Raw genomic sequence first — 22,908 nt, 5'->3', positions numbered from 1 at the left:
AATTTGGTGGCTTTTGCAATGTTCTTTAATTCTTCAGCTAGCAAGTAGCTTGTTCCCTGCTTAGCCCTGATGGAGGCATTCTGTTCTGCCCAGGAATGTCTTTTGATTATTGGCCTCAGTGACAGAGAAGAGTTTCACACCCAGTGCTTAAATTTACATCTGAAATGTGTCTGGATATGACATCTTTTGTAGATATTTCTGCAGTATTGATTAAAGGATAATTAGGTTTCTCCACATCTGTGCAACCTGAGTGCTGTTTGATTCTTGACCCTCATAAAAGACAGCTTAACCTTATTTACTGGTAAGATTGGGAAATATATTATGTGACGGCTAAGGATTTGGAAGCTCTGAGAATTTGATTGCTAGATATTGAAGTCTACAAAAAATTGGCGGCAAATTTATGTATGGTCAGGGCTGATATTCAGTTGTTTTGACAAACATTACTTGTTAAAATATTGAAATCCTTCCATATTGGCTGTTAAGTGTCCCCTCCCCCACCCCATCATTCCAGCTCTACCCTGCCTCGTCACCCCAGCTGCCACTGCCCTCCCCAAGGAATCCACACCCCTCCACCCCCACCCCATCCTCCCACCTCCACCTTCTCACCAGAACTCACACTAAAGATTTAATACCTGGCCTACCAGGTGCTTCTGATCTTGAGGAGACAGCAGTGAGTGGAGGCTTGCAGCAAGATCTTAGTTCCCTGCCCAGAAATTGAACCTGGGTAGCCTGGGTGAAAACCAGGAATCCTAGCCATTAGACCAGCAAGGGCTGGAGGCTAGAAGCAAAGTTCCCCTGGCTCTTGCACTGTTTGAAAGCAAGAATATTTCAAGGAGGCAAAAACTGTAAAAACAGGTACAAAGTTTATTATTTGAGACACAGCACAATAAGTGGGAGAGCACACAGAGAAACAGTTTATTTAAGACAGAAGCAAGGCATAGATACACAGTCAGAGAGCAAAGAGTGTGGGCATCTTCTCTAATGAGGCGGAGAGCCCCAGAGAGGTGATCAAATCACTTATATAGAGCAGTTCTTCCGGGTCTTTGTTTGCCTTTGGCCAATTATCTCACTTCTTTTTCCACACCTGACCTTTCCTAGGTCCCTCTCTGACATGCATGCACATCTTTTAGCCAAGATGGATTCCAGTGCAGAGGCCGATGGGAAGGTTGACAACACCCATTATGGTGTGGCACCCCCTCCCTTTTGACTCCCAAGGAGACTTTCTGCACATGTGTAGTCAGGGAGGTCTCCTTGACCTCAAGAATGAGAAATATGTGGTCTCTTTATCTTTTATCCAAGCAGGACTCAGCTCCTCCTTGCTCCTGCCATCATCTTTATCTTGGAGTCTCTGTCCACAGGGGACAGATTCCAGCTACTCAGCCTGGGGCTCATCTATCTCCTGCCTCACTTCCAGGACTCTCGTCTATTGTTAGTGCCCCTATGGCTGGCTTACTTCCCATAAGTTGGTTGGCGGATGCCCTGCTGCATAGGTTGCTTAAAAACTTTTCATGTCACCCCTGTGAGGATGCATTCATCTTGCTACCTAGCACTTGAAGAACATTCAAAACATTCAGAAAACAGCCCTAAAATCTTAGAAGGGAGGTTCTATTTGGAATAGTAAAAATAATTGGGTTGACTTAAAGATGGTGACAGTATCTGGCCACTTTCATCTCAATTAATGCAATATTCCTTTTTCTGTTGTATATCTTGGAAGCGAGAAGAGTGCGGCGACTAAACTCTTGACTCATGAGTCAAAATGGGACTCTGGTCTTTTAAGACTTAATGCCCGATTTGCCTCCAAACTTTGCACCATGCTCTTAACTTGTTTTTAGATTCCAATTTCATTAGTACCCAGAAAATGAGACTTGGAAAAACGGAGGTGAGAGCAGGTTTTCCTTCTTCCTCTTTGAGATGCTTTTAGGGCCCCCTAGTGACTGTTTTGAGACAGGTTTCTTACGATTAGGTCTCCTTGACCCTGATTTTAAAAAAGAGACGTTTCTGAATCTCTCCCGTGACAAGTGCAATAACTGTGTGGAGATAGATAGCAGTCGGTTTAGAGGGCTCGATATATTTTCACTTCTCAGTTCTTAGCAAAAGCAGTGCAGATTCCTGAGAAATAACAGATATATCACCTTACATATTTTATTCTGCATTCCTCATACTATATTATGTCATAGCTGAAATCCTTTGAAGACATTTATATCCGGTTTGTGTCAAAGGGCTATATAACTCATAGACAAGTACATCCTACTTTTGGAGATATAGATAAAATCTTCTGCTGGTGGGGCAAAGGAATTCTTTAAATGTGGGGCTTGACGTGATATTAACTAACAGAAAGGTTCCGTTTGTGGAATAATTGTGTGGCAACATTCCTGTCTTTTACAGCATGAGATACTCCACTGACTTTGAAACACTGCAACACTTAATTGATAGAACGGAGCTTTTACACCTTTAAGGTGGTTATTGACTGATGCAAGTAATTTTTGTGAAATCCCTGAATAATGAATATATCTTCAATGTATCTTGCTGACCAGGGCGACTATTGCTCCCTCCCCGACCATGGGCGTATTTTTCTTTATAAAATCCAAAGTCGAGAGTGCACTACACTTCGGGAATTATAATGGAGATGTTCAGTTTCCACATGCTTATCTTTTAGTTTCTGATGTTACTGCATTATTTTCTCCTTCGCTTGTAAATTTCAGGTCTCTCCTTCAGTCACATTAGCCTTATTAATATGCAAATGTATTGTAATAATGTATTTTACACCACTAATGAAGTGAAGCAAAGCAATGAATAAAAAGGAAGCCCAAATTCTTGCCTTAACTTTACCCAGTTCCGGGGCAGGGGTAATAGAGGAGGAGGAATAGAGTTGGAAGCAAGGACAGTCGGCCGCAAAAAATAAAAATGATCCCCTTGTTTTCAGCGCGTTCTAGAACAGAGCTGCACGTCACAGGAAGAAAGGAGCAGCTTTGGAGCTAAAAGGCTTGGCATTAAACTTTGACACTTTAATGGTCTCTAGGATATTAGATAATATTTTATCATATAACGTTCTTCTCCGACACGGTAATGGCATCAAAACCAGATAAGATCTCCTGTCCCTGCAAACGTGCAGGGTAAGCCTCATCCCCGCAGAGATAGGACAGCAGGACCCCAGCTTCGCAGTTAACTTATCCCGAAGCTCCAATGCAAACGTTTTTTACTTCTTCGCCGGGGACGCTGTTGTGCAAACGCTACCTTCTTTTGGCGTTCTCCTCGGCTCGGTGTGCCACTGAGATTAGGTAAACAGCGCTCCAGAGCCGGGGAAGAGCGGATGGTGGTGGTGGTGGGGTAGTTGGGGGGTGTGGGGTGGGTGGGTTGGGGAGTCGGTGCTTAAAGGGGCTGGAAGAGAGCGGATGGGGGAAGGGTCCCGGCTGGGTCAAGCTAAAGGCCGTGAGCCGGGTTATTTAGGCAGGAGCCAGGTCCGGAGGGGAGCGAGGGACGAACCTCCGAAGCACTTAGGTCAGCGCGGCAGCCCGAGCTCGGCGTCCTTTTCTTACGCACCCCCTCGCTTCCCCACCCTTGCACTTTATCTCTTTTTGCATCCTTCCCCTGCTGCTTCCAAGCACTAGGGTGGGCTTCCCGCTGCCTCCTCGGAGTCCAAGGGCTAAGAAAGCCGGCGGCTCGCCCGGCTGGGGAGAGGTGGGGACCCGGGGGGAAGGGGGCCCCAGAAGCCCTGGGACCGAGCTGACCAAAATCCCGGGAGCTGGATTACGCGCCGGAGCTCCGGTCTCCCAGAGTTGTCCATCCCTCTGCGTCCTCTTTCTCTCCCTGCCTCTGCTTTCTCCTCCTCTGGGTTTTCTCTCCAGGCCTCCTCCTTCCAGCCACTCTCACACGCCCTCGCCCTTTGCCCGGACAATTTCACTCACCCCTTCCTATAGGGGACTCTCGGCGCCCCACCCTCGTCTTTAGAATTGGGAGGCTGGAAGTCCATTCAATGGGATATATTATGCTCAGGGTTCTTGTGCCGCGAGGGAAAGAGCAAGAATGAAATCGTAACAGGGAGGGGGCGTGCTGTGCGTGCCTGGGGTGTGTGTGTTGGGGGCGCGGGGGGCAAAAAATGCAGTTTCCCCGAAGAATAAGAAGCCTTGGACCAGATTCTTGAATACGTAGCCCCACATGATGCTGTCAAAGCCCTTCAACGTGTCTTCTGGCAGCCTCAGCCTGTCCCATACTCTGCCCACCTTCGAGAGAAGCGGCGACCCGAGTAGAAGTGGAGGCGGGGAAACTTCCTACTTCCCACGACGGCTGTTTTGTACAAGGAAGAGTGGACAGTCTGCATGGCCTTGCGAGCCTGCAAGAGTCTCTACGGCAGCAGCTGCGGACCCGTCCCGCTTCCCTTCCCCCTCTTTCTGCGAGGCTCGCCAAGCCCGAGGCGGCCGGGAGCGGCAGGGGTGGGGGGAGAAGGGCGGGGAGCTCCCAGCTTGCCCGCTTTCATCCCGACCCGGGCCAAAATCCCGGCTCCGGGTGTTGCTTCTGCCTGCGTGTGAGCGAGCTGAAGAAGTAGAAAGGAGGAGCCTCGCCGGGGGGCGTGGCCTAGGCGGGGGCGGCCTCTCGGTCCGCGCGGCTGAGGCGCCTGCCATTGGCCGGCCGCGCAGTCACGGGGTGGGGGCGGGCGCCGAGGCGGGCGCCGGCCCCGCCTCCGCTCGGAGCTTGGCCCGGGCTCGCGGTCCCCCCCGGCTGCACAGACATGACACAGACACACTGTCACTGCAGCTGCTGAGCGAGCCCTGCGCTTTAGGCACGCGGCGGCGGGGCCAGCCCGAACCCCGGACCCCAGAGCTCGCCCGCCCGCCAGCCCCCCCCCGCCGCCCCCCGCGCGGCGGCCCCCGCCTGCCCGGGCGCGGGAGGCGGGGATCGCTCGCCGGCTCCGGCCAGTGGCGCCCGGCTGCCGGCGGCGGCTGCAGCAGCCGCCCGGCTCCGAGTGCCGGGCGCTCGGGGAAACCGGCGCGTTTCGGAGGCGGCGGCGGCCGAGGCCGGCGAGCGCTCCCGGCGGCACCGGGGCCGCCCTTCTCGGTTCCCTGCACGCACCGCGCTGTGCTCCGCCTCCGCTCCGGTGACCTTCCCGGGGCGCCTTCCCCGGCCCCGCGCCCCCGGCCCCGCGCCCCAGGCCGGGGCGAGGCCCTCTCCAGCGCTTCCTTACCGAGGAGCCGCGGGCGGGCGGCGCAGGCCCGGGGGGAGGGGTCGCCGAAGCCGGCTGCAGCGCCCCCCCCGCCTCCGCGCTCTGTGCTCGGCCGGGCCGGACCGCCGCTCCCCCGCCGCTGCGCGGGAGCCCGGGCGCCCGAAGCTGGGGGCGCGGCCGCGCTCGCCTAGCCGGGCAGGGAGCGGGCAGGCCCTGCCCTGAAGGAGCGAAGCGGCGGGGAGCGCGGGAGGTGGAGCCGGCCCCGGCGGCCGCCCGGCGTCTCTCCCAGCCCCCCCTCCCCGGGCTCAGACCGAGGCGAACCCAGGCCCCTGCTCATGCGGGGCGCCCCCGGCTCCGTAGAGTCCCCGGGGCAGGGAGCAGCTCCAGGCAGCAGCGCCGGAGGGAGAGGAAGACGGGACTGTGCTCAGCTCCGGCGGCCCGGACCTTCCCCGTCGCGTTTGGAGACGGGGGCCGCCCCGAAGTCTGCGCTTGTCATCGCCGCTTGGACTAGGGCAGCGCCTGCTGGGACCCCGACCCGGAACCCCCTGCGCCTCGTAGGTGGCAGCGCCGCGGCGCCACCCACCTCCTCCGCGGTCTCCCTCTGCCTGGTGGCAGTCACGGCCAAGGTAGGAGCCCCGGGGGTGCGAGAGAGCCGCCGCGGGGGCGCCCTGGTGAGCGGTGTCGGTCAACTTCTCCGAACCTGTGGCTGGTACCCCCTGTACTCGGAATGCTGGCGAAGAGGGAGGGAGTGAGGGCACAGCTTCTGCCGCCTGGGCCCGGAGCCCTGGAGAGGCTGGAGGTAGAAGTCGCCGAGTTTCTGATGTCCCCCAGGACCTGTCCCAGGGCCTGCCCTGCTTCTTAGGCTCACGGGCTGCCGAGAGCGAGGAGGAGTTTCCCGTTAACACCAGGAGGCGATGTCGACCTCCCTCCCCCGCAGCTTGCTGGCTGTGAGCACGTGTGCTTTGGGGGAACCTGCTGTGTTTAGAGCTGTCCTTTGGGCAGTCCCCACCTGCCTTTCCTGGCGTGATGCTGTGAAGAACTTTTCTTTGCTCCTTGTTGCAGAGTCGAGGCCGATTTGGGGTGAGAGCCACAGCTTACGAGTCCCTCTATTGGACAGAGCAGTTGGGTGGCTGCGATAGCAGTAGAGAGGAAACCCAACCAGTGCCAGTCCTACTGGACAAAGCTGCTTGTGATGAGTGGTCACTGGGTAGCGATCCAGACAGTCTTGTGAAAGTGATTGTTTCTGAAGGGTGGAGTGACTGACTCCAAAGTTTGTGCATCCTTAAGTTATTTTGCTCAATGCCTTATTACTGTGTTTAAAATTTTACTCATAAGGAACCTCAGTCCTGCAAGCCTACCCTTGCCCGTTTGAAATTTATTAAAACGGTGAGCTTTCCCTGGAACGATCTGATTTTAAATGGGTCACTTAGGAGGGAACAGATTGTCTCTCCTGCACTGAACCATCCCCCCGGGTGACCCTGTTTAATGGGGATGGATTTTTTCGTCCCTGAGCTGATGTACCTCGTTTGAGCAGGTTTTTGCTGAATTCTGAATCTGTGAATTTTGTCACTCAGTCCATTAAAATGATCTCCCAAGGGAGCAAAATAGCAACTTACACTTCGCGTGAATGTCACAGCAAGTTTTACAGGGTCTTATGTAAGTGCCGCAAGAGAGGGCTCAGGCTTCTGCTTCCTTCATGGGCTGGGGGTGGGGATGGGGAAGGGGTGGCAGGTGGACGTTCCCGTTCCCTAAATGCAGGTGCCATCCCTCTCTGGCACTGGTGGAAATCCAAAGTGCTTATTCACTCCCTGCCAGTATGCAGTCACTTCAGGTTAATTTTCCTCCTCGCCTCTCCTGCCTTACCACCTCAGGAGTCAGCTTTGGTAGACTTAAGATAAGGGAAGGTTCTAAATTAGGAAAGGAACACGTGGAGGTTTCTCTTCTCATGTCTCACAAAAGGGTGACATGAATGAATTACTCACGGGCATGGTGGGTCCTCACTGGGGATTAAAAAAAAAAAAAACTGGCTTGAAGGTTTCACACATCTCTTAGTGTACCTTTATTTTTCAGGAGTACACTTTAGTGAAAATTGCTTGAGGGAACACACATTTATCGAGCCTGGCCCTGTTAATTCCAAACTGGGAAGAGAACTACTTGGAACAGAGAGGCAAAATCGTTAAGATTTAGATCTTAGTGGGTTTTCGAGAATGGCTGGGAAAGGAAACTAGTCTCCCTAGTGGTATAGAGAGGTTTTTAAAGAAAAGATGGTATCACTCTGGAGTGGGTGGAAGTTGCTAACAGGTATAGGCCCTCTGGTGTCACTGGATGAAGTGTGCTAGGTTGGGGGTTAACTTTTTGGCGTGGGATAATGCAGATTCCTTTGCCTTTTAAAACATAACTAGAAGGGCCTTGGGAATGAAATGAAAGGTTTTTCCATCTCATCATAGGTCCCAGGAGTGCTTCCACCTCTTGGGAAGGAGGTGAAGGTTTCCTGTGGTTCTGGGTTCCTGAGCTGTGCTTGAAAGTTGATGCAGGAGTGTCTCCATCCTTCAGCCACCTACAGTGGCAGGACACTAGGGGGGACTAGTTTTCTATTCCACCACTGATGAACCTATGTCACAAAAGGCTGTGGTTTGTCTTGAAGGCTCAGGAACCTAACTTTTTGCTACCCAATGCATGCTTGCACTAATGAGGGGATTCCGAATGCTTAAGCGATGGGCCTGCTTACATCTAAAGTGTCATTTGGGCAGCTCAGAACACGTTAACTGCAGAGTATTATGTGAGACTGAGCAGACTCAGTGATAATCTCTAAGTAAGTGAGGGCTATAAATTTTGGGGAGACAGAACCTCCTGCAAACTCCATCCTTTGCGTATTAGACCGTGCTAACTCCAAGTTCCCGGGGGTTTGTAATCAAAACTCCCCCCTTTGGTTTTTGGGCTGCACATCTGCCATCTTCATAAAATCATGCTGCCTCCATTCTAGATGGAGTCTAGAACTGACTCCATTAAACTTAAAATTCCTCACTGTTGTCCCCTGAAAAGCACATACCTTGTTATGTATACAGATGTAACGTAACATTTGGCAGTGTGGTTGCACTTTCATCTCAGATGCTCTCTCTGCACTTTCAACGGTATTAAATCATTAGTGTCTAGGTGTCTTCCAGCAGAAATTAAAGATAATTCTATTTCCGCCGAAGAACAAAGCCGCATGGCCCAGGCTTACCCACTGTGGCCAAGTCTTATCAAAGCTGACTCCAGAGGTGGGCAGACAGGAAAGGTTGGAGAAAGAGTCTAAGAAGAGACTACCCAACTCAGAATACTGGCACGAAGAGAGGCAGATGTCGCCAAGATTTAGGACTTCCTGGATTCTTTTATATATATATATATATATATATATTTTTTTTTTTTTTTTTTTTTTTTCGGTACGCGGGCCCCTCACCGCCGCGGACTCTCCCGTTGCGGAGCACAGGCTCCGGACACGCAGGCTCAGCGGCCATGGCTCATGGGGGCCCAGCCGCGCCGCGGCATGTGGGATCCTCCCGTAATGTGGGATCCTCCCGGAACGGGGCACGAACCCGTGCCCCCTGCATCGGCAGGCGGACTCTGAACCGCTGCGCCACCAGGGAAGCCCAAGACTTCCTGGATTCTTAAAGACCCAGTGCAGCATATAGAGTTAGACTCAGCGTTTGGATCTGTGAACCTGCATGAGTTATTACATTTCCTAGAACTCTGGAGTCTGGTAGACTGCATTTGTGATCCTTTACTCATATGTATAGTGCATATTTAGGTAGTTTGAGGAGACCTTTTGTTGTGGCATAGGGAAGTGGTCAGCATAAAGCTTTATTTCAGCTATCGAAGGCTTTGTAGGTTGATTCTCATAGGTGCAGTATAGCCAAGGGGTTAGAGATTGGAACGGGAGAACACTATTAAATTTTCCATTGAGCATCAGCTAGTGAAAACTGGTCATGGGGAATTTATATATATACTGTGATCTTAAGGCATGAATGAAGTCTTATGAATTTCAAGGAAGCCACATGGCAGAGGTGGAGGAAGAAAGTGACGCAGGATCCTGGCCTTCCTTAGGGTCCATGAATAAGGTGAAGGTGTCTTTGCAGCCAGAGATTCTCAGAGAGTGGGGAGCACATGGGGCCAGGGCTGTAAGACCCAGGGGACTGAGAACTCCAGGCACCCTGCCATTGACACCCCTTGGCAATACAGCCACCTCACGGGATCTGCTAGTGTTGATGAGGCTTTGCGGTTCTGCTCCAGAGCATTTGACATTGAGAGGTACTCAGGTCCTCTGTTCCTCCCTGACCACATTGACATTCGGAGAGACTTTTCTCCTTTTAACTTAGCAAGTAACAGCTGAATGTCTATTATGTGACAGATGCCATGTTCTGTGTAGAGGTTGTAGAGGGTCCACAATTAGTTTATAGTCTTTTGGGGGCAGGCAGATGTTGAACCATTGCTGTGAGCTGCTCACGTACAGGTTTGTTCAAAGTAAAACCTTGAGTTTGCCAGGATAGTAGAACAGGAGGGAATCCCATGCAGAAAGAACAGCATGGAAACCTTAAAATATGTAGTGTGAATGGAGAGCAGTCAGTAGTGTGGCTGGAAGAGGGGCTGTTCTGGAAGAGGAAAGCTTGGTGTTAGCAGGGAAATAATTTAATAGGATTCCTAGTTTCCTGCTCTGTGTATTCAAGCCCTGGCAAGAATGGTGGCTGGATAAGGTCCAAGAGTACCAGTTGATTATCCCACATTGTTATTACAAACAGAAAAGGACATTTTCTTTTTTGTCCTTTATCCTTCTACATATAGCATTTTGCCTGTTCTTTAAAAAACTATTAGCAACGCAAATAAAGAAAGGGTCCCTTATCAACCCGAAGTCTGCCCTCTTGTGTATGTGAATTACATCTGGGGCTTTCATTACTTGATTATGCAGCAGTGGGAGAAATGACAGAGTTACTTGACAAGTGATAGAGTGGCAGAGGGACACAAATTTTTCCCTGTGAGAGTGTATTCTATTTTGTCATATTTACTTCTGGGTAAAGTTATGGCTGCAGTTAACATTTGAACAAGGTTCTTGTGTTTGAATCATCTCAGTTCTGGCCTCAACTTTCTTTGCTGTTGGAAAAGGAAGAGTTTTATAGTTTTGAGGATGGGTGTGGGCCTGCCTATGTGTGTGTTTTGTGGAATGAGGAAACTATGAAGTAAGGAAGAGATGCAACGATGTAATGGCCAGAGGATATTAGAGAGAATGGAAAACTGCAGTTGTTAGAGCGATCCCCAGGGTCAAATATATTTAGTTTTTCTGAAACAGGAGCCAGGAGGACAGTGGAGGTAGAAGAAGCCCCAGTGTGTGTGTGTGTATGTATGTGTTTGTTTTGTCTCTGTCATCCTTCCCTGAGTTGAGCTGACTGGTAGGCAGGGTGGTATAAGTAAAATTTGGAGACCTGGGTTCTCATCTTGCATCATCCTATGCTAATTTGCTGTGTGACCTTAGAATACGTCTTGACCTCTCTGGGCTTCAGGTGCTGTCTCCAAAGTTCAGTGCATTTTTCGTCTTGTAACTAGGAATGTAGAGGCTCAGAGATAGGGCTTGCCTAAGTTAGTGGCAAAGCTCAGACTATTTAGGTTTTCTAGCTTTCCAGCTCTGAAATGGGAAGAGGCCTGACCAGTTCCAAGGTATACTCTACCTTGAAATATCAGACACTACAAGTATGCAGTGCTGAAGAGAAGAACCACAAAGTCTTTTCTGTGTTGGTTGTAGATTCCGTAGACTTGTAGACTGCATTAGAACTTCTCTGATACCTTAAGCCATTCATAAGCAGCTGGGCTTGCTTGCTAACTTCTTATGTATTATGGGAACCAGTGGGTTTGGGAATGTTACCTACTCTTTGAGAACTGCTTGCGATGATGTGCTTTGTGATAAAAAGCAGTGCTGAAAATTTTAATTGTTTCCAAATTAAGTCAATGAAAGCTGAGTTGAGCCTGTGGGATTCTGCGAAGCCTGGGCTCTAACAGGGAAAGGGGAATCTTCTCATTTTGCCAGGGAGGTTACCTCGTAGGGGGAGCTGGGGGGTGAGTGTGAAGGGAGGGATGTTGGGAAGAAAAACAGATTCAGAAAAGCAATTGTGTAAAAGTACAAGTCAGGAGAATTGCAAACCGACTTAATTTTATGCCACCAAATTTGTGTTGTTAGAGAGAAGCTTCCTCATCATTCTGGCACTGATGCTCTCCTGGGTGGAGAGGGCAGTGCTTATTGGAAAGAGGAGATTTGAAGTTAAGTACGATTATAAATGTAAGGTTTGTGACATTATTATTTCAACCTTGAAGGTAAGCATAGGAATGCCCTGTTTTAGGAGAATTGGGAGAATTTGTTTTTCACTCTTCAACTGTTTATTCCATAATTGAAGCTAAGTGTAAGAATGGCCTATTTTAGGAGAATTTGGCTTATAAATCTTATTTTAAAAGCAAATAATTTAAGAGAAGTAATTGTTTGGGGTACAAAAGGATTTTTATTTTACAAAAAGCATTCATAGCAAGCATCTTTTTAATAGCTAGTCCCTTAATTGTATTTCAGGTTATTTGATTAACACAATCATGATGGATGCTTTGGGGAGCCTTACCTGTTACAGAAAACCAAGGGTTTTTCAAATATAAACTTTTCCATGTTTTAACATACAACTCACCAGGTTCACCTGCCAAGGAGTCTAATGTTGAACTGTGTTACAGAAAGAAGGACAGTAGTTACATAAACTTTGTAACCACTGACAGACCACATGGTGTTACTTTGCTTACTTACTTACTGGGGGCAGATTCCTGGTTTAACCACTGTTCATCCTGGAGATTGCAGTCGTTAAGTACCACCTGCATGAGTTCCTCAATCACCCTCACATTCTGCCTCTAAGGATATATCAGGAACAGAAGTGGTTTAAAAAGGAAATCAGGTAAGCGTTTCCAGGATTCTGAGTTTTCCTACTTTCAGAGACATGGAATTAATTTTGTTCCGCCTAAGTATATGGTAGAGGCGATATGCATGAGATATTTACAGGAAAAACCCTCGAAATTGTGCTCGCTCACGAAATATCTAGGGCTTTTGGTTTGTTTTGTTCCTTCATCGCTTGTGAAAGTTTCCAAAAAAGAATTGGTTCTCGGAATGAAAGAAAATGTAAGGCGTTTAAGGCTCCAGAGGTAATTTTGGGTAACCTGGAGTGGTAGATAAACACAGACTGGGGCTAGAATGGGAAGTGCAGCCTCACCCATGATTTTAGCCTCTTTCGTCGCATTAGGGGGCTGCCCTTTGGACGTGCAGCAAACGCACATGGAGATGGAGCCCTGGCTACTGGGCGAGGCTTGCTCTTAACAGAGTCCTTTTTTGACGTACCCAGGCCAATTGGGAAGAAAGGGCTTCTGATCTTTCCAGCTCTCCACGGTAGCATTAGAATTTAGGGGAATTTACAGCAGAACACAGGCATGCGGGGATTTCATTCTTCCTCTTTTTTTTTTTTTTCTTTTTAATTTAAAATCAGTAGCGAATCATGTGGACTCTTCAGTGTTATTCTGTGACTAGAGACTGCCTTGATGCATTAAACACATGTTTGTTATTATTAAGGTTAACATTTTTGTGGCTGACTGGGAACCATCCCCTCCCCGCTTTTGTTTCCAGAACAGTTGCGTAGGTCCTTAATCTGCCAACACTGTTTGTGTACCAGCCTCCTCGACTGATGTCAGCTCTCATCCGGGAAGGGAATGGTATTTTGTGGTTGTCTGGGGAGCTAAGAGAGGCGCAACCCAAGTGATAAGCAGGAAGGGGCTTTTCTTGCTTCCAGGCATGGTGCCTGGTGCTTAGTAGGTCTACACTGAATAAACAGTTGTGTCCACACAGAATGATTTGCGTTCCGAGTTGTGTTTCCAGCTCCGGGGTGGGGGTGTTGGGGAGGGAGAGGTGAGTAGGATACCAGCAGGCTCACAGCCTCAGACTCCTTCAGACCTCTCCCGAAAGCTGTTATTTTAAAAATGTGAAGGACATTTCAGATCAGCGAAATGAATTCTCTTAGGGATTCATTGTTGTGGTGCAGACATTGACGGCTTTGTAAAAAGGCAAGGAAAGTAGAATCCTGGAATGCGGCGTGTGTTTCCTTTCCTCTGAGTTTGTAAGGATTTTGACTTATCTGGCCTGGGAGGAGTGAGCAGGCTGTAATGCTTGTTCGTGTGTGCATGTCAGGGCGCCTTGAAAAGCATCTTAATAAATACCTTAGGATGGACTGTGGGCTATGATCTTTCCGGCACCGGTGATGAATGTGCAGTGACTTAGATGTGGATCGGGCCAGGGGTCCCACGTTCAGAGGACGAAGTGGGCCCGAGAAAACAGGGGGGACTCGAGTGCTTTTCATCCAGTAGGAAGGACTCTCCTCCTCTCTGCCATCTTGGCAACTTCTCCCCCTTCTCTGTTGGTGCGAATCCTTCCCGCCTGGGCTTTGAAAGTACTTATGGATGCCTCCTCCATAAGTGGAAGGCAGATCTGTGATGTTGAGACAGCTCGGGGGCTGCAGGAGACCCTTGAGCCCGCTCGACCTTCATTTCACAGCTCTGGAAACTAAGGCTGGGGAGGTCAAATTATCCAGAGGGGAGGCAGACCCAGAGCCCCTGCTTCCTGACCACCACCGACTTTCTGGTTGTCTGTCCTCTGCTCCCTGCCCTTCCATCCAGCATACTCCACTTCAGTCTTCTCCTCACACACGTTCTTCGTGCTCTGCTTTTGTGTCAGGCGCTCTTCTGTTTGACCATTTTGTGTCATTTCATCTTTATGGTAACCCTACGAGGTGGGTGGTCTTACTCTTCCATTTTCCAGGTATGGAAGCTGAGGCTTGCCCAGGTCACACAGCTGTGGAACGTGGAGCCAGGACTTGATTCACAGCTGTTCTGCCTCCTCTGTCTGCTGTCTCTGTGCTGACCTGGGCTCTAGTCAGGATCTCTGCTTCCTGCCTACAGGCCCTATACACTCTGTCTCCTTGATGGCATTGGTTAACATCTACTAAGCCAGCATTCACTCATCCGCCTACATTCATGAAACTCCTGCTCTGAGAGGTGTCGGCTTGACATCAGGAACAGGGAGGTGAGGAAATCACCTGCCTGCGTCATCTAGTAGCCTCGTCTTGGTGAGGGAGGTAAATACTAATAAAGACGTGGACAGGGCAGTGGGCACTGTGTCTTGGTAGCATTACGCTTGAGGGAGTCAAAGAAGGAGAAAGTATTAGATTGGGTCTTAGTGAATAGGAGCTGGAAGGATAGAGTGACAGGGAGCATCACCTAAAACACCCCAAAGGCCATGCCTGTTCCCTTCTACTTGGCATTGTCAATATCTGTATACTTTCCCTATTCTTTTCCTTTTGTGTAAGTGCCTTAAAAAGCACTGGGACAGGGTTGCACCCATCCGGCTACACTTCTAGCACTTAGGAATCTTTCAATAAACATTTATTCAATTAAATTGAAAGCCTTCTGTCCTTGCCCTCAAGCAACATAGTTAGAGAGATTGGGAAAAAAAACATGTGTGAGAAGTTAAACAACAATAGAAGATTCAAGTGAACAGTTCAGAGCGACAATAGGAATGATGTGGCAGTGCAGTGAATGGTTGTGGATTATTGGAACCCAAAGTTGATGGGAAATCAGAGGCGGGAGTTTACTTTAGCTGCTTAAAGGCAGTGGAGGTAGGATTTGCCTTGGGTGCTTGGACCCAGGATGATTAAGATTTGAATGGAAGAGTTAAAGGGAGGTAGAGCAGCCAGCTAGGTTGATGAATGCACAAATATGAATTTTGGGGTTATAAAGCAAGTCGGCTTGGGTTTCCATTAGCAAGGAGCTGGAGATGAAGTTGGCAAGGTGGATTGGGGCTGTGGACTTTTGGAAGGCAGGACGACTTTTGATCGGGAGGACGGTGTACGCAAAGCTCTGTTTTAGGAAGATGAACCTAGTGGCAGTATCGGGGCCAGACTGGAGTGGGGAGAGGTGGTAGCAGGGAGGTCGCTGAACAGGCTTTTGTACTAGTTCGGATATGAAGTTCTAAAGGCCACTGAGCTAGAACTGGTACAGGCGGATGGAAACAGAGGGAAGCTTTGGGATTTCCTCTGATCCCAGTCATTGGTACTGAAGTGCGAGATGGTTTTCATTGCCCACTGGGAAGCGGCCTCACTGGAATAAAGTCTGCTTGTGACAGTAGCAGTAGTTCTTAGAATGGCACTTTCTCCCTTGGCTGGGCTGGCCGTGGGGATGGGGCTGGGCTGAAAATGTCCTCTCCACAGCCTCTCTTATTGGGGGTTTGTTCAGATGAGCCCAGGGTGATAGAACAACCTTTTTACCTAATCTAGGATGACACCCAATAAGGAGTAGAATGTAGAAAATTTTTCTTTTCCTCATGAGTGGTTCCTGAAGCAGCTGCGGAGGGCCGAGAGCGAAATTATTGGAACTCTGACATGTGGGCTCCGGATCCACCTTAAAAGTGAAGCTGGGCCATGCTTCCCGTGACTGGTGGTGTGTCTCTGCCCGAGGAGGGCCTTGCTGAGAGATTACAGGACACACTTTTCAGAAACGTGGAGTAAGCCATTCTGGATAACAGAATTTTTCAAATAGGAGAGTCCAATTCCTTATAGGGAGTCTATATTTGGAATCTTTGAAGAACGAGGGCTTTTCTAGGATGTTCTGTGTATTTACCCTCACTGGCTCACTCTCAGCCCCTGGAAAGCGTCCATCTTTCTTATCAGGACACACAAAGCTTGTTGTGAACTGGCCCCTGCCTCTCTCTGCAGCCTCATCTTCTCTTGCCAACCCCACCCACCACCCACCAATCCCCAACTCATTATTTTCCTTCTTCACTGCTTACTTTCCCCCAAATCTGCCAAGCTGTGCACCTACCTCTCCTTCTGGCTGATAAGCTCTTTCCCTCTTTATTTGCTTGGGGTGCTTCTGTTTTTCCTCCAAAACACAGTTCAGGCGGTCTTTCCTTCAAGCTTCTCCTGATACTGGGCGCTGAACTGTATCTGTCCTTGGACTGGCTTCTCCTGCTGTGCTTTTCTGCACTGTGTTCCCCGAGCTTCCAGATGGCTGGCTTGCCCGGAGTGTGGGAGCCCTTCAGTAAAGATGGCATCTCATGGCTCTGGGGAATCTTCAGTGTTTTGCCGTCTGCCTGGACCATGCTGTCTCTACCCTGTAAGTGGTGGGTGGTGGTGGTGGTGGTGATTTTGGATCGCACTGAACTTGCTATTCAGGTGTAATGTAACCTTTTCTAGTTGAACCTTTAGTGTTATGCTGTACTGCAGGGGTATTCCTGAATCTAAAGAATGCATGCCCTTTTGCTGATGATCAGGTGGTGGTGGGCCATCCCTGGGGCCCATTGATGCCTTCAAGGAATGTGGTGCAGGTGGTGGAGGAGGGGGGGGAGGAGAAGGAGGAGGGGGAGGGGGAGGAGGAAGAGGTGGTGGAGGAGGAGGAGGTGGTGGAGGAAGAGGAGGAGGAGGAGGAGGAGGAGGGGGAGGGGAGGAGGTGGTGGAGGAGGAAGTGGTGGAGGAAGAGGAGGGGGAGGAGGGGGAGGGGAGGAGGGGAGGAGGAGGAGGTGGTGGAGGGGGAGGAGGAGGGAGGAGGGGAAGGGGGAGGTGGGGGAGGAGGAGGAGGAGGTGCCTTTGCTGCCTTTTCTGCTCTTTCCTTGCTGCATTTCTCTGCTTTTTCCATTTTCTCAGATCTTCAGCCTCCTCGTTCCTCTCCTCTTAGGCATTTTTTTTTTTACAAATTTATTTTATTTAGCTGTGTTGGGTCTTCGTTGCTGCGTGTGGGCTTTCTCTAGTTGCGGCGAGCGGGGGCTCCTCTTCGTTGCGGTGCGCGGGCTTCTCATTGCGGTGGCTTCTCTTGTTGCAGAGCACGGGCTCTAGGCGCGTGGGCTTCGGTAGTTTTGGCTCGTGGGCTCTAGAGCGCAGGCTCAGTAGTTGTGGTGCAGCACAGCCTTAGTTGCTCCGCGGCATGTGGGATCTTCCCGGACCAGGGCTCGAACCCGTGTCGCCTGCATTGGCAGGCGGATTCTTTTTTTTTTAGATGCTGGGGGTAGTAGTTTATTAATTAATTAATTAATTTTTGGCTGTGTTGGGTCTTCATTTCTGTGAGAGGGCTTTCTCTAGTTGAGGCAAGCGGGGGCCACTCTTCATCGCGGTGCGCTGGCCTCTCACTATGGCGGCCTCTCTTGTTGCGGAGCACAGGCTCCAGATGCGCAGGCTCAGTAGTTGTGGCTCACGGGCCTAGTTGCTCCGCGGCATGTGGGATCCTCCCAGACCAGGGCTCGAACCCGTGTCCCCTGCATTAGCAGGTGGATTCTCAACCATTGTGCCACCAGGGAAGCCCGGCAGGCGGATTCTTAACCACTGCGCCACCAGGGAAGCCTTCCTCTTAGGCTTTTTAAACCCTGATGGAATCATCGTCAGACAATCTAAAACACATCCTTTTTTCAAGTGTTTGATTGAAGACCTTATCCTCAAGTGTTTTCTGTTTTCTGGTCGCGGTGTTGGTCCCTAGATACCGATGGAGCCTTTGACTGTGGTGTCTGTTTACTAGGCTTAATACCACTCCACATTCCTAGAGAACCTATTGCAGAATTGCAATTATTATCGATTGAGAAATTATCAAACAGTGATGGGGAGTGGCTAGGGAGGACTGGATGAATTTGTGCAGAAGCTCAGCATCAGCGCCCAAAGGCTGCTGGATAAGCACGTGTTTATGTTGGATATTTGTTATTGCCTCTGGTATTTGTGAGGTCCATTTGGGTTTTTATTACACTGCCCTTGTAAGCCAGGCATTGGTGCTGCATGAGTAGGTTTGCTTCGTGAATCACAGAGGAGTGATAGATGAACCCTGGGCTTATCAGATGGTTCGTGTGATCCAGGTGCTGTGCCTTATGAGCCTGCGCTTGGCATGGGCACTGGTTACGTGGTTCAGGAAGTCCTTTGCTTTTCCTGTGGTGGACTGACCTAATGCACACCAAAGGATGCTTTCTCTGGCTCGTAGTTTTTGACATTTTCCTTTTCGTTCTGCTCGGGTTTATCCATAACTCCTGTTGATGCAGCATTTTTGAACTCATTAAATCTGTCAGTGTGTGTGTAATGCTTGGGACAGGAGCTGGTACACAGAAAGCACTCCATACGTATTAGCTGTTGTAATTGATGTTTGTATTTAGAGCCTCTCCGCTGTTTCTCTCTCTCCCCCTTCTGGTGGTTGTGCTTGTTGGTAAAGTAAGAAAACAGCTCCTGGGGCTGAGGAGGGGGAACACCGACTTTCTCTGTTCAGCCCTGTCCAGAGGTCTCAGAAAGTTCACAGAAGCCCTGAAGGTAAAGGCAAACACTTGCCCACTAATCACCTAAGGCCATTTTTCAGGAGCTTTTGGTCCACCTTGCTATCTACTCTCACTGGGATTTGGGCTCCAACTGGTAAGGTGGATGAGAGCCAGTGAAGGGTATAGGAAGGGACTCTTGGCAAGTTGTAATGAGCAGTATTTAAAATAACAGTAACAATAATAATGGGTGGTCACAAAGATAGCTCCCATTTATCAGTTGTTTCTTATGTGATTCTGAAAAGTGCTTGACATGCATGGTGCTTTTTTTTTTTTTTTTTTTTTTTTTGCGGTACACGGGCCTCTCACTGCTGTGGCCTCTCCCTTTGCAGAGCACAGGCTCCGGATGCGCAGGTTCAGCGGCCATGGCTCACGGGCCTAGCCGCTCCGCGGCATGTGGGATCTTCCCGGACCGGGGCACGAACCCATGTCCCCTGCATCGGCAGGCGGACTCTCAACCACTGCGCCACCAGGGAAGCCCCCTGCATGGTACTTTTTGATCCTACAGCACTCTGAGCTGCAGTTTCATTTTACGGGTGAGGAAACTGAGGTGCACAGAGGTTATTTGCCCACGTGGTAAAGCCAGAGACGGGAACTCAGTTCTATCTCCAGAATAATTTCCTCTTCATCTCTGACCCATGATCTACTAGCCCAGGTGTCTCAGCACTGGAATATACATAACCCTGGTGATACCGAAGCCTTTCGTGGAGTATTGCAAGTGTGGATAGTTTTAAGGGAATCAATTTCCAGATTTTCGACCTCATATATGGACCCTTTCTTGAAACTGATTGGACTGAGACCACCCCTTTTCACAGTCATTTGTCCCTGTTTTATAAAAGGCACGTCTCTTGCCCAACACTAATCTTGCTTGCGTGCGTTGCTCTGAGTGTAGAAACCCTAAGGGGCACCGAACAAAGGAACTATGAAATTGGTGTGTGGGAACCTCCTAATCAAGGCACTTTTACAAGGCTGCCCCTTTCCACATTCTTTTTTACTTGTTTAAACTTGCTGCTAGAAACAGGGCATATGGGGCCCCTTTCTTATGCTAAGGAATGATATAAAATTTTCAGATCTTAAGAAATAACTTGCTTTTAACTTTTTAAAATGAATGATGGGTATCAGATTGTTAGATTCTGTTTAAAAAATATGATGTGGAAGTCTTTTTTAAAAATGCTCGTGTTTACAATATGTTGGAAATTCTATTCTTAGAAGGTATTCAGTTTATGATGAAAACTTCAGACGTCAGCCTAAAAATAGGCAAGCTTTTCAAATTTCAGAATTAAAAAAAGCTTGAAGCTAATTGTACTATACTTCCCCCTAAGATACTGAAGTTCAGAGTGGAAATTCTGAAGTTGTTTTCTGCCACAGACCCTTCTGCACCAAAATATTATTTTTTCATAGAATTTCAGGGGCATCAGTGTCTCCTAAGGCTCCATCATTGCACTCCTGATTAAGCACCCTTGAAATGATAGGGAATTGCAGTAAAATGTAAACATAGTTTCAATTTTGATGAAACTATTATATATGTAGTTAGACGTGTGATCTTGTATACCAGAGTGCCTTAGTGGCTCAGCGAGGACTGTTTCAGACATAACTGATAGAAACCCAATTCACACTGACATTAAAGAAAAAGAAATGGACTTTATCTGCTTCAGTAACTGGGAAAAAAAAAAGGGCAGCTTCAGGTAGTGCTGGATCCAGGTCCTCAAATGTCATCCTGAAGTCCTCGCTTTGTCTCTTGGCTCTGCTCTCTTCTGTGCTGGCATCATTCTCAGGCAGAGTGTCCCTGTCAGGTGGCAGGGATGGTCCTCAGGAGCCCCAGGCTTACATCCTACGCATCTCACCATGACAGCTGAAGGAGAGAATTTTTTTCCCAGTAGATCTGGTGAAAGTCCTGGTCATGATCTGGTTGGAAGGGCCAAGGTCACATCCTTGAACCTGGTCAGGGGAGATGGGGTCTGTCCTATTCGAATTGCCTGGGGAGAGGAGAAGGGGGCTTCCTGAAGAGAAGCTGGGCAAACAAAATCCCAACATGTTCTGTAGGAAGATTAACCTGAAGACCTTGAAGATCAAATGGACTACCGGTATCTTCTCTAAAAGCCTTTCACTCTCCTGGGTATGCTTCTTCCCTTCCATGCACCACGAGCCAACAGTCTTACCTTTATGATATCCATCTGCCCATTGACAAAATGACATTAGTGATACTGTCTGTTGCCTGCTTTGGTAATTTCAAGACTCTTAAGGCAGTGCCCCAAATCCCTGGCTTAAAGTATTTTGTGATTTCATTTTTTAAAAAAGCCATTAGTTATGCGATTAAGAAAAAGAAATTAAAAATTATGGAACTCCATCTGTGTTAGTTTGCTAGGGCTGCCGTAGCAAAGTACTAGGGACTGGGTGGCTTAAACAAGAGAAATTTATTTTCTCACAGTTCAAGAGGCTAGAAGTCCCAGATGAAATTGTTGGCAGCATTGTTTGTCCTGAGGCCTCTCTCCTTGGTTTGCAGATGGCCATCTTCTCCCTGTGTCTTCACGTGGTCTTTCCTCTGTACGTATCTGTGTCCTAATCTCCTCTTCTTACACCAGTCATGCTGGATTAGGGCCCACCTTCATGACCTCATTCATCCGTAATCATCTCTTAAAAGACCCTTTCTCCAAATACAGTCACATTCCGAGGTCCTGGGGGTTAAGGCTTCAGCATATGAATTGGGGGGGGTATGGTTCACTCTATAACACATCTGTTATTTTAACTCTGTGGATGGGTTATATTTTGAAAAATAATATTAATACCCATACCTTGTTTAAAACCCAAGTTAGTAACAGGTTCACCTGTGCAAATGCAAGCTCAACGGTTTCAGGGATGGTAACTTTGATGCAGTTTGCTGTTTGGGTATACTTTTGCCTTCAGTAGGAGTAGAGAGAAGACAGTGTACAGGTGAGCACTGGTGGTTTGAGTTTGTCAAAGATACCTGGGATCGGAGAGTGGGAATCTGGACCTTTCTTGTCCTTAAGCTCAGTGCTACCTCTGTTACTGCAGTAACAACTTTCCTGAAATCCCCGAAGGGTGCACTCTGGTTGTGAAATGAGTTTTAGGGCTTTTGGGGGAGTGTGGGGTAGGCGGCTGCCGAAGGCAGGATTCTTCCTGTTTCCACTGGAGCAGTGGTTGATCTGGCTGAGAGCTCTGCCGGGCTCTCCTTGTGCCAGGGCTGGTGTGAGTGAAAGAGAATCTTGTCACCCTACCTTTTGTGTCTTAGGGAACAAAGTTTGCAAGCGAGGGGGTTAATGAGTCACTTTGATCCAAGTCACTAAAGGGCCACCGTTGCATCAGAAATTGCTTTCCATTCACACCCAAGGCTCATCCTTTTTAAGCACCTCAGATGACAAACCTGTCCGTTATTCTCCTCTGCTAAGCGGTTGTCACTGTTCTCTTCCCGGCGTTAATTATTGTTTTAATATGGCTTGCGTGTTCATTGTCTGGTCTGTCTATGTTTGTAATGGAATATCACAGCCGAAAGGAAGTGGGGAATAGGTAGCAAATGGTAGTCTTTTCATGTCAAAACCCCAAAAACCTCCCACCTGAATTTTGCTTACCTACAATCCAGAAATTCCAAAACTTAGAGTTTGGAAAGCAAGCTGCTACAGGACGTGGTTGAAGTGCACATGTGTTACCTGGGAGGACGATGAGCTTTTGAAAAATCCATCCACATAATATCACTCCTTCATAGGCCAGTGTGGGTGGTGGTAACTGATTTGGAGATTGTCTTTATTGAAAGCAAATGCCAGTCTTGGAGAGTATAGGACCCAGGAGCAAGAAGTTTTGACCAAGCAAAATGTTGTTTGCTAGCTCATCTTGGATAAGGCACTTACCTACTCTGTACTGGCTACGTATGGCTGCTGTAACAAAGCGCCACAAACTGGGGCACTTAAAACAATAATTGGGATGTTGTACAGTTCTGGAGGCTAGAAGTCCAAAATCAAGCTGTCTCAGGTGTCAGCAGGGCCACGGTCTCTCTTTTGGCTCTGGGAGAGAATCGTTTCTTGCCTCTTCTAACTTCTGGTGTTTGCTGACAGCCCTTGACGATCCTTGGCTTAGAGATGCATCACTTCAGTTACGTGGCCGTCTTCTCACTGTGTGTCTTCACATCGTCTTCCCTCTGTGTGTGTCCCTGTGTCCAAATTTCCCCCTTTTATAAGGACACCAGTCGTATGGGGTTAGGGCTCAGTCCAGTGACCTCATTTTAACTTGAATCCTCTGTAAAGACCCTATTTCCAAATATGGTCACCTTCTGAGGTCCTGGAGATTAGAACTTCAGCATATCTTTCTTGGGGAACACAATTCAACTCATGACTCTCCTAGCTTTATTTTTCCTCCTCCAGAAAACAAGGTC

The 22,908-nt window shown here is 48.7% G+C and overlaps 1 protein-coding gene across 2 annotated transcripts in view; it reads left to right on the top strand.

Annotated features, from left to right (window-relative positions):
- The first annotated feature begins 5,226 nt into the window (after nucleotides 1-5,226).
- Nucleotides 5,227-22,908, top strand: part of LARGE1 (LARGE xylosyl- and glucuronyltransferase 1) — a 590,997-nt gene continuing 573,315 nt past the window's right edge. The window contains exon 1 of one of the 2 annotated variants that reach the window (XM_022599798.3): nucleotides 5,227-5,784. The gene's annotated coding sequence lies outside the window, so the exon portion shown is untranslated. The remainder of the gene's footprint in view (nucleotides 5,785-22,908) is intronic. The other variant, XM_089921262.1, reaches the window with a different exon arrangement.

The sequence above is a fragment of the Delphinapterus leucas genome, chromosome 11 (genome assembly GCF_059928025.1).
Source record: "Delphinapterus leucas isolate spDelLeu-1000000601 "Yukka" chromosome 11, BTC_Dleu_Yukka2, whole genome shotgun sequence".
In the NCBI taxonomy this organism is placed as follows: domain Eukaryota; kingdom Metazoa; phylum Chordata; class Mammalia; order Artiodactyla; family Monodontidae; genus Delphinapterus; species Delphinapterus leucas.
This window is presented reverse-complemented; position numbering and strand designations above follow the sequence as displayed.